We start from the raw sequence: 12,855 nt of genomic DNA, 5'->3' as shown, positions 1-12,855 counted from the left end.
AGGGAATAACGGGTCCCTATCCCGCGAACAAATGACATGGAAAACCGTGTGCCCGTAGTCCAACTCAGTGTAGATAGCTATACCAAGTAGAAGTGAAACGCATCATATGTTAGTGAGCCACCAGTAGGTACGTCCAGCCCAATGGTTAGGGTCACCAGCTGACCCATAATGTGAGGGAGGGTACACAGCTGGGCAGATGTGTCCATAACAAAATACACAATAAATGTACATATCTAGCGACCGTATGTCCGAATCATATCCCACAAGGCATGTAATAGTCACATACAAAAGGTATGTCCGTATTTCACATACCAAATGTGACAGGAAATAGAATAAGCATATAAACGAAACAGAAGGAGCATATAAACAGCTACAACAATAAGAAAACATGTAGGCTGAAAGGAACAGTATTATCCGTATCATTGACTGTGGGTATGTGCTGTCCAGTACAGTCGGATATATGTACAGAATATATCCCATCCTGGACATAGGAAAAGGTGGCATCCTACCAATGATTAGAACAGTCTGCCAAAATCCGCAAATCAGCAGTACAAGCCAAACTTGTCAGGATGTGTCACAGTTGAACGGGTAGTACCCAGGTATACCAACCATGTAATGAAAGTTAAGTATGGGTGTGTACCTATGTGCGTGAGGTATAGCATGTGGAAAGCAAACATGGCAGGGTAGTCCACACAACCATACAGGTACCTGACATATGTAGGGTATTCAATGTGTTACTCTGGCTGTGTCATGGGCCAACAACTAAAGCAGTGATGTATGGGGTGTGAAGAATATGTGTGTGTGGGGGGATGAGTAATGGTACAATCCTCCAAGCCGATACTGTGTCATATGCAGAATAGGTGAACTGGAGGTGTATGAGGGAGCAGTGGGTGAAGCTGAAAGAAACACAAAAACATGTATAAACAGCTGCAATACAACCAGACAGGCCATACTGCAGAACACAATACCACAAACATATGAATATTGAAATGTGCGATACAAATGTATAGACATGTCACCGGCACATACCCACAGATTGGTCCTAATGGAACTGGCCATAACAAATGCAACACACCTGGATGCATAATGGACTACCCAGCATCCCTCCACATCACACAACCCACTCCCTTACCTGAATGTCCACCAAATCCAGCCATACTTGGCCTACTGGTTTGGTGCAGCCACATCTACACATAGTGACCACTACGCATATGTAGTAGGTAGTGTCACCCTAGGCAGTTGCAGGATTGCACACTATGTATCCCTTGCATGTAAAACCCCCAGCACATTTTCATAACACCAGAAGAATGGTCGGTATTCATCTTGTTTTGGTCTTGTTCAATTTTTGGGATATCCCTCATGGGATAAGTAACCTGTGTAAACATTAGAATGGAAGACACGAAGTCCAGTCCTGTAGATATCTGGACACAAGTTGGAATGTGCATTAGTGGTGCACGACACTGTCCAGCCCTAAATGGTCATGCATAACCTATTACCCAGGATCAAACACCTGCCCGTGACGCACGTGTCCCGCCACGAATAAGCGAGAGAATATATTGCACACATTCGCATAGTGGCACATGGTATAAGGGTGATGAAGGCACTGACGTAAACAGGATACCCCTGAACCCCTGTGTGAGGGACAATTAATGTGTGTGTAGGTGTGACCTGACCAACAATGGTACAATGCCAAATGTCTTGTGACCGTAGGAAATAACTATGCACCATACTGCATGTAACAGTTGCTTAAAGCAGTCACGTCAGGATAGAATAAATGTAATTCATACAAGAAACAGGCAAACAACAAAAGTGCCAAAGGTATAAGGCTCACAGCTAGGAAACAAATGAATGTTCTAAACCTGCACTGACCGTGACTATGTGTTGGCCCAAACAATCTGGTGTCCGCAGTAGGGTTATCATCTGTCCCAGTTTGCGAGGGACAGTCCATCGTTGGACAGTTGTGTCCTGACAAAAGACATTTCAAATGGCAAATGTCCTGGGATTGTAGGACATAATTATGTCCCATATGTTATGTAAAAGTAGCAGAAAATAATTATTGCAGTATCTACAATACCTAAATTTTACAAGAAATAGAATAAGCAACTAAACCGCTACACCAATAGGCTTTTATGTAGGCAAATAAGTAAAGTTCTATCTGTTGTACTGACTGTGGGTATGTGTCGGCTTGAAAAATCTGATGTGTGTTCCAAAAATGTCCCATCTTGGCCATTTGAAAAGGTGCTAACCCTAGTCACCAGAATACAGCACAACCTGTACATATGACAATGTCAACAATACCAATGGTCAGAGCATTTGCACAATAACTGGCCAGACCCTTAAAATCTCACAAAGCCAGTGACCTTTGGGGGAAAGGTGTTGAATGAGAATGACTACTTACAACAATGAAGAGTAATAGACACATTTAACTGCAGAAAATTAGTAGTATTACGAATCTGTCAACATGTTCCAAGTTAATAGTACTAATATGGTAGAAGTGTCCGTGATTGTCCCTGAGTTGTCATAGCCTTGTCCCTGTAGACACGAGTCCCCGAGTATCAGAGAGGTCCGTACACAGAAGTACACCAACCAACTGTCCCATCTGTTGACAGGACTATTGCATACTTGTAGTGAATTCATAACAGATGTCCAGAATAATATTCATTGTATGTATAAATGAATGAAATAGTCAAATGGGAAGGGAAACCACCCCCCCAACCTGCATTATGTAGTGGAACCACTACCCGCCCTAAATTATGTAGCGCCAACCCAATAATGTGGTCAGATGTGCCCAAACACCTGCGTCTGTAAACACAGGTAGAATGTTAAACTCTGGACTAACTCTGTCCATGTGCTACGTCTGATCTTTGAACAGCACCAGGGCAGTGCTAGTCACCAGTCGGCCGAGCCTAAACCCGGACCAGCACATGAACACCCTGACAATCAAACATGCGTATGTGCGTGGACTATAAGCATAGGAGTTATGAATATCCTTGGAGTGAGTAGACTTGCAGCATGGGTCCAGAGCAGTAGGAAACAGGGAATGTCCTAATTGTAGCACTGCAGGTTTCCCAGGAAGAGAATGGATGCCTGCTGTGTAAGGGAAGCGGTGAGGCATATGTCAGAGTAGCTATGAACCATGGGTATACATATAAATGAGCCAGAACACCAATAGTGTAGTGGTTACAGCATCCACCCAACATAAAGGCATTCCCGGTTCAAGTACGACTATAGCACATACTAATAGTGTAATGAATGTCTCTGTGCTGTAAAGCCAACATTTATACATGTAAAGGTGACCGCGTTCGCATGGGTCCGTTAACTGGATTCCATCAAAGTGGTACTGTTATAAGGAATAAGGCACATGTAATCCTAAAGACGTGCCTGTAAACATATGTAACTCAGAATAAGTAGATGCAAATGGGCCTGTGTGGGTGTACGCAGCTATTAGCATAGCAAATGTATGTTGTCTTCTACAGCTGTAACTTTCATATATATATATATATATATATAGTTAGATAGATGTGTGTATAAATAAATATCCACAGACATAACAGAAATATGCAATTACATATCTACATATTTATCTATATATACATATATATATATATATATATATATATATATATATATATATATATATATAAATCTTGATATATAAATATATATATATATATATATATATATATATATATATATATATATATATATATATATATATATATATATATATATATATATATATATATATATATATATATATATATATACACACACACACATATATATATATATATATATATATATATATATATATATATATATACATATATATATCTATATAGATAGATATGTTAGGAACACTGAAAGACGAAAGCAAACCTAAGGGTTGTGAAGGAATTATGAAGTGCTCGCAGCGTATGTCACATAAAGCTGCACAAGTGTGAGTAGAGCACCGCTCTCCACACCAGAGGTAGGGCTATACCAGTGGCCATAACATCGTTGAAGTGCTACGTCAACATTGCAAACAGACGGAATGTAGGACATGTTGCGCCCACCTACACTTGTAACCTGCAAATCGTTCGTAATCCATAACACCAAGAAAGGCACGTATGTGCAAATATGAATGGATGGTGAGCCTGTGAATACACGAGGCGGTACAAAATGTATGTAGGGCCCCAACTCTCATGAGAGGGCAGTGTGTAAAGGTGTGTCATGGTTGTGATATCAGGTGTATAATGGCTGTTATGCGGGGAAACTCTACATGGGTGTGCAGGAGAAACTATTGATATACGAGTATGGACACAGGAGTGATAGGGTATGTTGCGCCGGGTGCAATGGAGCGGTCCGTGGATGTCAGCTAGTACGTAGGTGCGATTCCCAGATAGAGCGTCATTTGCGTGGAGACATGTGTGAAAGGGCATATCGTTGTCGGACGTTGTGCGTCAGGTCTGGCAGCCCGGCACGTAAAACCTATACGCTACCCATGAGCAGAACGGAGTTCTGCTGTGACAACCCCAAACCAGGAAAAGCAGAAAGACACAACTACATGATGACAACAATTTGTCGACGTACAGTTACAGTAAAACAAACACACATCCTATCAACAGTAATAATATGTGTACAGAAACAAACACAGTAGCAGGAAAAATAGGCTGCGCATACGAAGAATAGGTCGAATGACACTATCACAACCCAGTTAGCAGCGGCACCCCAGACATGAAAAACTTGTGACATCTGTCCACTGCATAACGTGCAATATACTGAGCACAAGTTCACCGGAGTGAAATGTCGGTGTCAGAATGACTAAGGCAATAGTATGCTGTTAAAGCAGGGATAAAACCAATACACATGTGTAAGTGTCCATGTCCGGGAAATGTATAGGTTAACGGACACACAGATGGTATATATAGATAAAAACGTATATATACACATAGCTATATTAATTTACATACACATATATATCCATACGGATATATATATATATATATATATATATATATATATATATATATATATATATATATATATATATATATATATATATATATATACATACACACACACACACAAGGATATACTACGGATATATATATATATATATATATATATATATATATATATATATATATACACAAACAACAGGTAGTGATATATACACATACACACAAAACAAACTATATGTCAGTGTAGATATACACATTCACATAAATAGGTTACTTCACAGCAATTAGGGGTAACATATTTACAGCCCGGGCAATTGTGACTGGGAGGTCCAATAAAGAAATGTTGTACCCCCCCACATCGCCCAGCTAGGCTGGACAGACATACAGACAGGCAATACAGATAAATACACTGCCGCTGTCCAAAACACCGGTAGGAAAGGACCAGTGGGAGAGTTCTGCAAGGTCTACACTTTAAACATGGATAATGGTGTCCTTTGCGGGACCCCACAAATTCAGGGTATGAAAGAATCTGCTGACACTAATATGAGCAGGATGTAGGTGTACATGGAACAGTAGGTTGTGCAAGTGTGATAATACATGAGTTGACAAAACGTATCACATGTGTCCCGAGATGGGGAGAGTGGGCAATGTGTAGGGGTATGCTCATACCCCAGCTGCGCTCGCAGTAAGTATTTGTCATGACTGTTGTAGAGGGGTGCCAGGTAGGTTGCCCATGGGTATGCATTAATGGGCTTAAGTGTGCAGGTGCTGGTTGGCAGAGATGTAGTAGGCCCACCCAGTGGAAGTCATTAGTATTCCTATGTGGGCATAGCATATGCCTACACCTCCGAAACCTGAAGAGCACAACTACCGGATAGTCTGTAAACCATCGGGGGAATACATAGAGACCAAATCAGTGCCGTGTACCTGATTAGTATGGACGTCCATAGTTATGTATCAGAATGTAACAAAGTCCAACTAAACACTGCCAGAACTACTGATATTAGGTGAACGGGTGGTGGAATACAGATAATGACAGATGACAACATGTATGAGTCATAAGCGGCATGTACCTCGACAAACGTGAATGAATACATATGTTCTGTGACTGTGAATGTGTCTGGTTAATAGAACCAATTGTCTAAATGTGTCCTGCAGGGTGTTATGCATTGTTCCTGATACAGTGTTCATTCACACCCATTGGTATGTGAGTTCTGCTACTGACGGAAAGTGCATAAGTTGCTGACCACCTCAGGTAGATGATAGCATAACAGAAGAGGTTAAACACCCGTACGCCTGCGAGGGACACACCCGTCTGGGCAGTTGTGTCTTGCAAAATGACAGTTATGGCACATGGCCTGTGAGTTCGGGAATGGAGGCTATATAGTGTGTGTAGTGGTGTCAGACATTAATTTGTTGTATCAGTAACAGCTACATGTAATAGGAAACAGTATTATCAATTATAATGCTACATAAATAACCTTAATGTATGCAAACCATGGAGGTCATCCGTGTACTTCTGGCTGTGAGTCAGACCTCTCAACCAATTGGGGACAAATTTCAACAGAATCACGGACAAGTCATGAAAACACAAGGTCAATCAGGGACACATTTAAAATATTAGAGCTATTAACTGGAAACATTGACAGAATCAGAGCATATGAATTAATACACATTTTCTGAAGTAAAAGAAGTTTGTAACTCTTAATTATTGTCATTATTCATGAAGTGTAATTCACCATCTTTCCTCCAAATGTCACTAGTTTTAGGAGGGATTAAGAGGGACAGAGTTAAAATTTGAGTCAAAATCAGGGACGGCCCTGAAAATCAGGGACAGTTGAGAGGTATGGGTTGGGTATGTGTTGCCTTGACACATGTGATAGCTCTACATATAGGGTCTATAGGGCCACCACCAGTCTGAACGGCCGAAGTGGAACCTGCTCTGTAGAACTGTCAGATGTACCAGGGCAGAACATACTTACAGCCATGCATAGTACAGAAATATACATGTCGGAACAAATCAAAGCGTAGTCTAGCAGAAGTATAGTTGCTTATGCTACTACATATGACATATTGACATGTCAGGTATACAAGACCTGTAACAAGAAACCAGTACAGACACCTACAACATGAAAAGGTCCCCTAATCAGGACAGTTGCAATGGCTAGAGTATTGTCCATACCACTCAACTTTCCCTGAATGTCAGGTACATCCCTGAGTTTGACTGAAAGTTTAACTGTGTCCTTTTTAATCCCTCCTAAAAGTAGTGGCTGTTGAAGGAAAGGTGGTGAATTACACTTACTGACTAATGACAATAAGTAAGAGTTATAAACAACTGTTACTTCAGAATATGTGTATTAAATCATATGCTCTGATTCTGTCAATGTGTCAAGTTAATAGCACTACTTTTGTAAAAGTGTCCCTGTTTTTTATGACCTGTCCCTGATTTTGCAGAAATGTGTCCCCAATTGGTGGAGAGTTCTGGTATTGTCACATGTGATGTGTAATGAGGGACTGTCCCATGCAAAGTGTGAAAGGTTTCACTCCTACAGTCTCTCGTCGTGCAATCTGAAAGGTGGTCAATGTGCAGTAGGTATGCGGTAGCATGACTCGGCAGACAGCTGCATTAACAAACTCAAGTCACATGTCAGCATTGCAGAGTATCGGTTCCCATGTATCAGGCAGATGGGAGCAGATCATATGAGGAACACGCATATAATATGATTACGTCACTGGACAGGCCGCCGAGTCTATACAGTGTAACGGCTGCCATCGCAAAATGGTTACACATACCCGATACTGTAGTCATGTAGTCCGATGTAATACGCATCACAAATGATCGCACACACCCAGCGTGAATGACAAATGTAAGTGGAAATGTCGGAGAGCGAGCGGCTGTAAGCGTGTTTGTCTACCAGTATGCCAGTAGTGCCCTGTCAAAGAAATGTGGAGTCTAAACGTGTATAAGGTGCTGTGACCAGAGGTCAGCAGTGCTTAACACTGTGCAAACCCACGCACAACAGCTCCCACCTGCTGGATTGTGCCTTACCCGGTTTGTATTGAAAGGTGTCGGCCTGTCCACAAACAAAGAACCGTCCTATACACATGATGGTAGAAGTACCCTGCGCACATAGCTCATGTGAATTAACTATAGACCATGGCATATGTACAGACAATAGACCGCAAACACCATACAGCGCAGGCATCCAACAGTATAGCAATGTACTGGCAGATATGTCCGGACCACTGGTGTGTGCATGCCTGGGCGTCCTGTGTTTCAGTGTGTTAGCATGCCCAGTATGACTATTACGCATGTTGTAGACTGACAATACCATCATGTGTGTGAGCATGCAAAGTATGGTCAACTGTATTGCATGTGTCACATGTCCAGATAGTTAGTACTGTGTTGCTGACCCCTCCGTTCTACACAGACAGGTGACATGCTGTGTCTGCAGTGTAGCTAATGGTCATGTGGCATTGACAGTTGCTACATGTCTGTATAGCGTGGGGGGACATGCAACCACAACCACAGTCCTACACAGCACCGTGGGTGGTGCACATGACTCTCACATGTGTAGGTGTAATGGGGGGCACAGCCAACAGTTGTACACATCTGCCGCTACTGTACCGGTCTGCCGGGTACTCCATGTCAGTGTGTGGACCTACCTAAATTGCTGGTTGGAGGGATACCAGGGTACGTCAGTTCCCAGCATTAATTACCAGCACAGTGGTGTTGGACATCCTATTACACAACCTACATCAAACAGCCTGGCCTGCTGTCATCTGTGTGTGTCATAGGGGGTTGGGGTCAGTCATTGGGCATATCCATAGGCCATCGTATATCATTTGTCTGTATTGGTCCACATCTGTCCAGCTGCATGGAACTTGTGTGGGCTGTACGGACACACATGATGGTCAGCCCATAATCTGCAGTGGGTTAGGACACCCTGTGTACTACAGGCTACCATTGTGACCCCCGTATGTGCTACAGAGGTCATGGTGCCACTATGGATGTGTACTGTCTGCTGCCCTAACATTTGGCCACCACAGTCACTTATATGCTCACAAATATACCATAGCAATGGGTAAGTACACATTCTAATACAACTGCCACTTGTTAGGTCAATAGACATACCCTGGTTGTGTTACGGACTTGAGGACGGTGCTGGAGTGCTGCCTATGTCGGATGCACACAGTGCACCTCCCATACATGGCCAAGCACAGGTACTGTCATGTTTGGCATCCATTGTACTGTGTGCGGGTCAGAGAGGGGAAATCCGTGGGTACCTACTGTGTCAGTGCATATGCCTTGTGTTGCCTCTTTGCCAGGGGCAGGTCATACTGTGCATGGGCTTTCGCCAACTGTGCCCTACTCAGGTAGTTCCTTCACCAAGTCACAGTGTGCCTGTACAGGCCTTGGCAGTGGTGTTGGGCTGTGTGACCCTGCCCCATGCTGTTCCTGCTGCAACTGTTACTGCATGATAACATTGTGTAGCATAGCAAATACCATAACAACCTGTATGCATGTAGCTTGTGAATACTGCAGAGCCCCAACAGATGTGTCCAGATACCAGAACTGTCAAACGAGCATCCCAAACACATGCACATGTATATGTCTTGCCTGTGCATCTGCCTCAGTATGGTGTGAGTGTTCAGGTGTGTGTGTATTGCTGATGGGTGTTATAAGCCACTACACCAGTGTTTACCTAGCATCCCCCACTAGGAGACTGTAGGGGATGTCCATATAGGCATTGGTGTGCTACAGCTGTGTCAGAAGCCATATATCGGACACATCATAGCTTCCAGGGCAGACAGCACACACACTCAATCTCATGCCCTGGCCATCGCATATGTCCTAGCTGTTGGAGGGTATGCCCCTGCACTGACTGTACGCCCTACCCTGCTCCCCGGGTGGTGCTATGTGTGCAGGCTATAACACCCAGTACCCCAGGATATTCATCCATGTGGTTGAACAGATGCATATTGCTGGTCCACTAATCACGTGTGTGGAGGACCTGTACGTGCTCACTAGCATGTGTTGACATGGCATCTGTGAACTGGTGCAATACTCTGGATGCAGATGCCTGTGAGATACCCATGATATCCCCAGTTGTGCTGTGTGAGGTACCTGTGGCTAGTACACCTAGGCCAACACATCCCAGTGTATCCACTGTGATGTGTTTCCTTCGGCCTGTTTGATGTGTTAGGCACAGGTCAACAAACTGCTGTAGGAGGCCTCTGTTCACCCCATAGTGCTGCAACATCCCCAGCCCATTAAGACTCTGGTAAGTCACCCTCAGTCTATAAAGTCTTATGTCACCCCAGTAAGGGTTGTTCGGCAGCATACACATCCTCACTGCCCCAGCCTCCTGCACATGTTGGTATATGTTGCCTGCTGCAGCCCATGTCATTTGGTTGGACTGTGTCGTGAAATATCCCTGCAGGTATACAGCGGTGGTGTATAGTGTGGACAAAACCTGTGTGTATGCTGCTTGCTCGCATTAATGTACTGTTCATGTGTGGGCTGGCCATGTCATCAGCTGATTGTGCTGATCAACACCTGTTTGTGCAGCCTGTACACCCTGACTACCCCACCACTGCTGTCACCCCTACCAACATCACCAGGCAGGTATAGACACACCCCTAGCTTAGGTGTGCTAAGGCAGGAGCACTCCCGAGGCACAATTCTGCAATGTACGTACAGTATGCCTGATCCCCCTCCCACGCTGTCAGCTATATTCGAGACCTGCACCTGGCTGACTACACAAATACACTCCAGGGACCAGCAGCACACCTTGGTGATAAATGTGATACACCATAGTCAACCTCATCTGCATAGTATAGTCTTCTAATGAATTGTTATATGACCCATACCGAACCTCCATCATATTAACCACTGCTCAGAGTCACTCAGATCCACACACAACTGGCAACAGGTGCCTTACCATCACCATATTCGATGTCCCATGGTCTTCCCAGCAACAAAATAACCAGTGCCTACATGACTACAACTCATGGCCCTGCACACCACAGACGATGTGCATTAACACCATGCCATGGCGGATATACATAGATCCCAGGTTATCACTTACAGATCATCTGGCACAAATAGTCAATAGTGCTAATGTCCCCAGACATATGTTCACATCTATGTCCACCTCTACATCTACATATATCACATATATTATTTGTATACATATATACATGGACATATATATATATATGTATATATACATACACACATATACATGTACACACATATATAGATATGGCATTTATATCACAACAGCGAACCATATGACAGCAATGCATTAGACAGGAATGGAAAGGAAACTACATGTGCCACCTGCATCATGTAGTGTTGTTAATATCAAGGCACATGTGTTATGTTGTGTCACATGGGTCAGACTGTAGCAACGGTAAGAGTAGTGCTGCTGACAGTTACTCACCAGACCTATTGGCGAATGTATGTGTTAACAACCCAGTGTCTTGGCAGAATATGCGTGCTGTGGACACTATATAGGTCAGCAACAAAACAAACTGAACACATCCTGCAGCTAGCCACCCACAGATACCAACACATATGGTATAACTGCCAAACACACACCTGCCATGCTCTAGAATTGAGCATCTACCTGTCTAGTCTACCACACTACAGCATTATGCAGTAACTGAATGCGCTACCAAGTTCTGGCATCACCGCACTCCCACAGGCATACTTCTAGGTGGATGACATCATCCGCAAAGGCAAAGACGCCGATAGGGAATGTATGTGGTGTGAGCCATCTAAAAGCATTACTCTGTCCCCAGGCAGCTGGAAACACACACACACACACACACACACACACACAAACACACACAGGCTCACACTTGGCAGGGCTGGGAGTCGAACATACACCTAACTACCTTATCACACTACAGCATTATGCAGTTACAGAACGCGCTACTGTGATTACTGAACACATCACTCCCAGCGGCATACTTCAAGGTGGATGACATCATCCGCAAAGGCAAAGACGCCAATTGGGAATGTATGTGGTGTGAGCCATCTAAAAGCATTACTCTGTCCCCCAGGCAGCTGGAAAAACACACACACACATACACACTTGGCAGAGCTGGGAGTCGAACATACATCTAACTACCTTATCACACTACAGCATTACGCAGTCACAGAATGCGCTACTGAGATTACTGAACACATCACTCCCAGAAGCATACTTCTAGATGGATGACATCATCAGCAAAGGCAAAGACGCCGATAGGGAATGTATGTAGTGTGAGCTGTCTAAAAGCATTACTCTGTCCCCAGGCAGCTGGAAACACACGCACACACACACACACACACACACACACACACACACACTTGTCAGGGCTGGGAGTCGAACATACACCTAACTACTTTATCACACTAGGGCATTACGCAGTCACAGAATGCGCTACCGAGATTACTGAACACAGCACTCCCAGAGGCATACTTCTTGGTGGATGACATCATCCGCAAAGGCAAGGACGCCGATAGGGAATGCATAGAGAGTGAGCAGTCTAAAAGCATATTACTGTCCCAAGGTAGACGTAGACAAACACACGGCAGTGGTGTGATCGGGGCAACTGCCTATCTACAGAGCACTACAACAACACTACATAGATACGGGACGCGCCACAGACAGTACACCCTTCAAGACAGTCTATCAGTGTGTTCAATGTAGGCATCCATCGTGACGTGGAAAATGGACATCTGTTGCCTGGATGACCACCATCGCTATACAGGATGTCAATGGCCATGCCCATACACAGAGGCAAATCACAGACACAAGGTGTCACTGGGCATGCCCACACACTTAGTATCACATGTCCGTTTGGAATGTACTGTGTGTCCATCTACACAATGGCGTCCTGGGCATGCTCACACACT

This window comes from Protopterus annectens, chromosome 1.part1 (assembly GCF_019279795.1).
Source record: "Protopterus annectens isolate FY-2018-M chromosome 1.part1, PAN1.0, whole genome shotgun sequence".
NCBI lineage: Eukaryota > Metazoa > Chordata > Ceratodontiformes > Protopteridae > Protopterus > Protopterus annectens.
The sequence above is the reverse complement of the archived record's forward strand: the minus strand, read 5'-3'. Positions refer to the sequence as shown.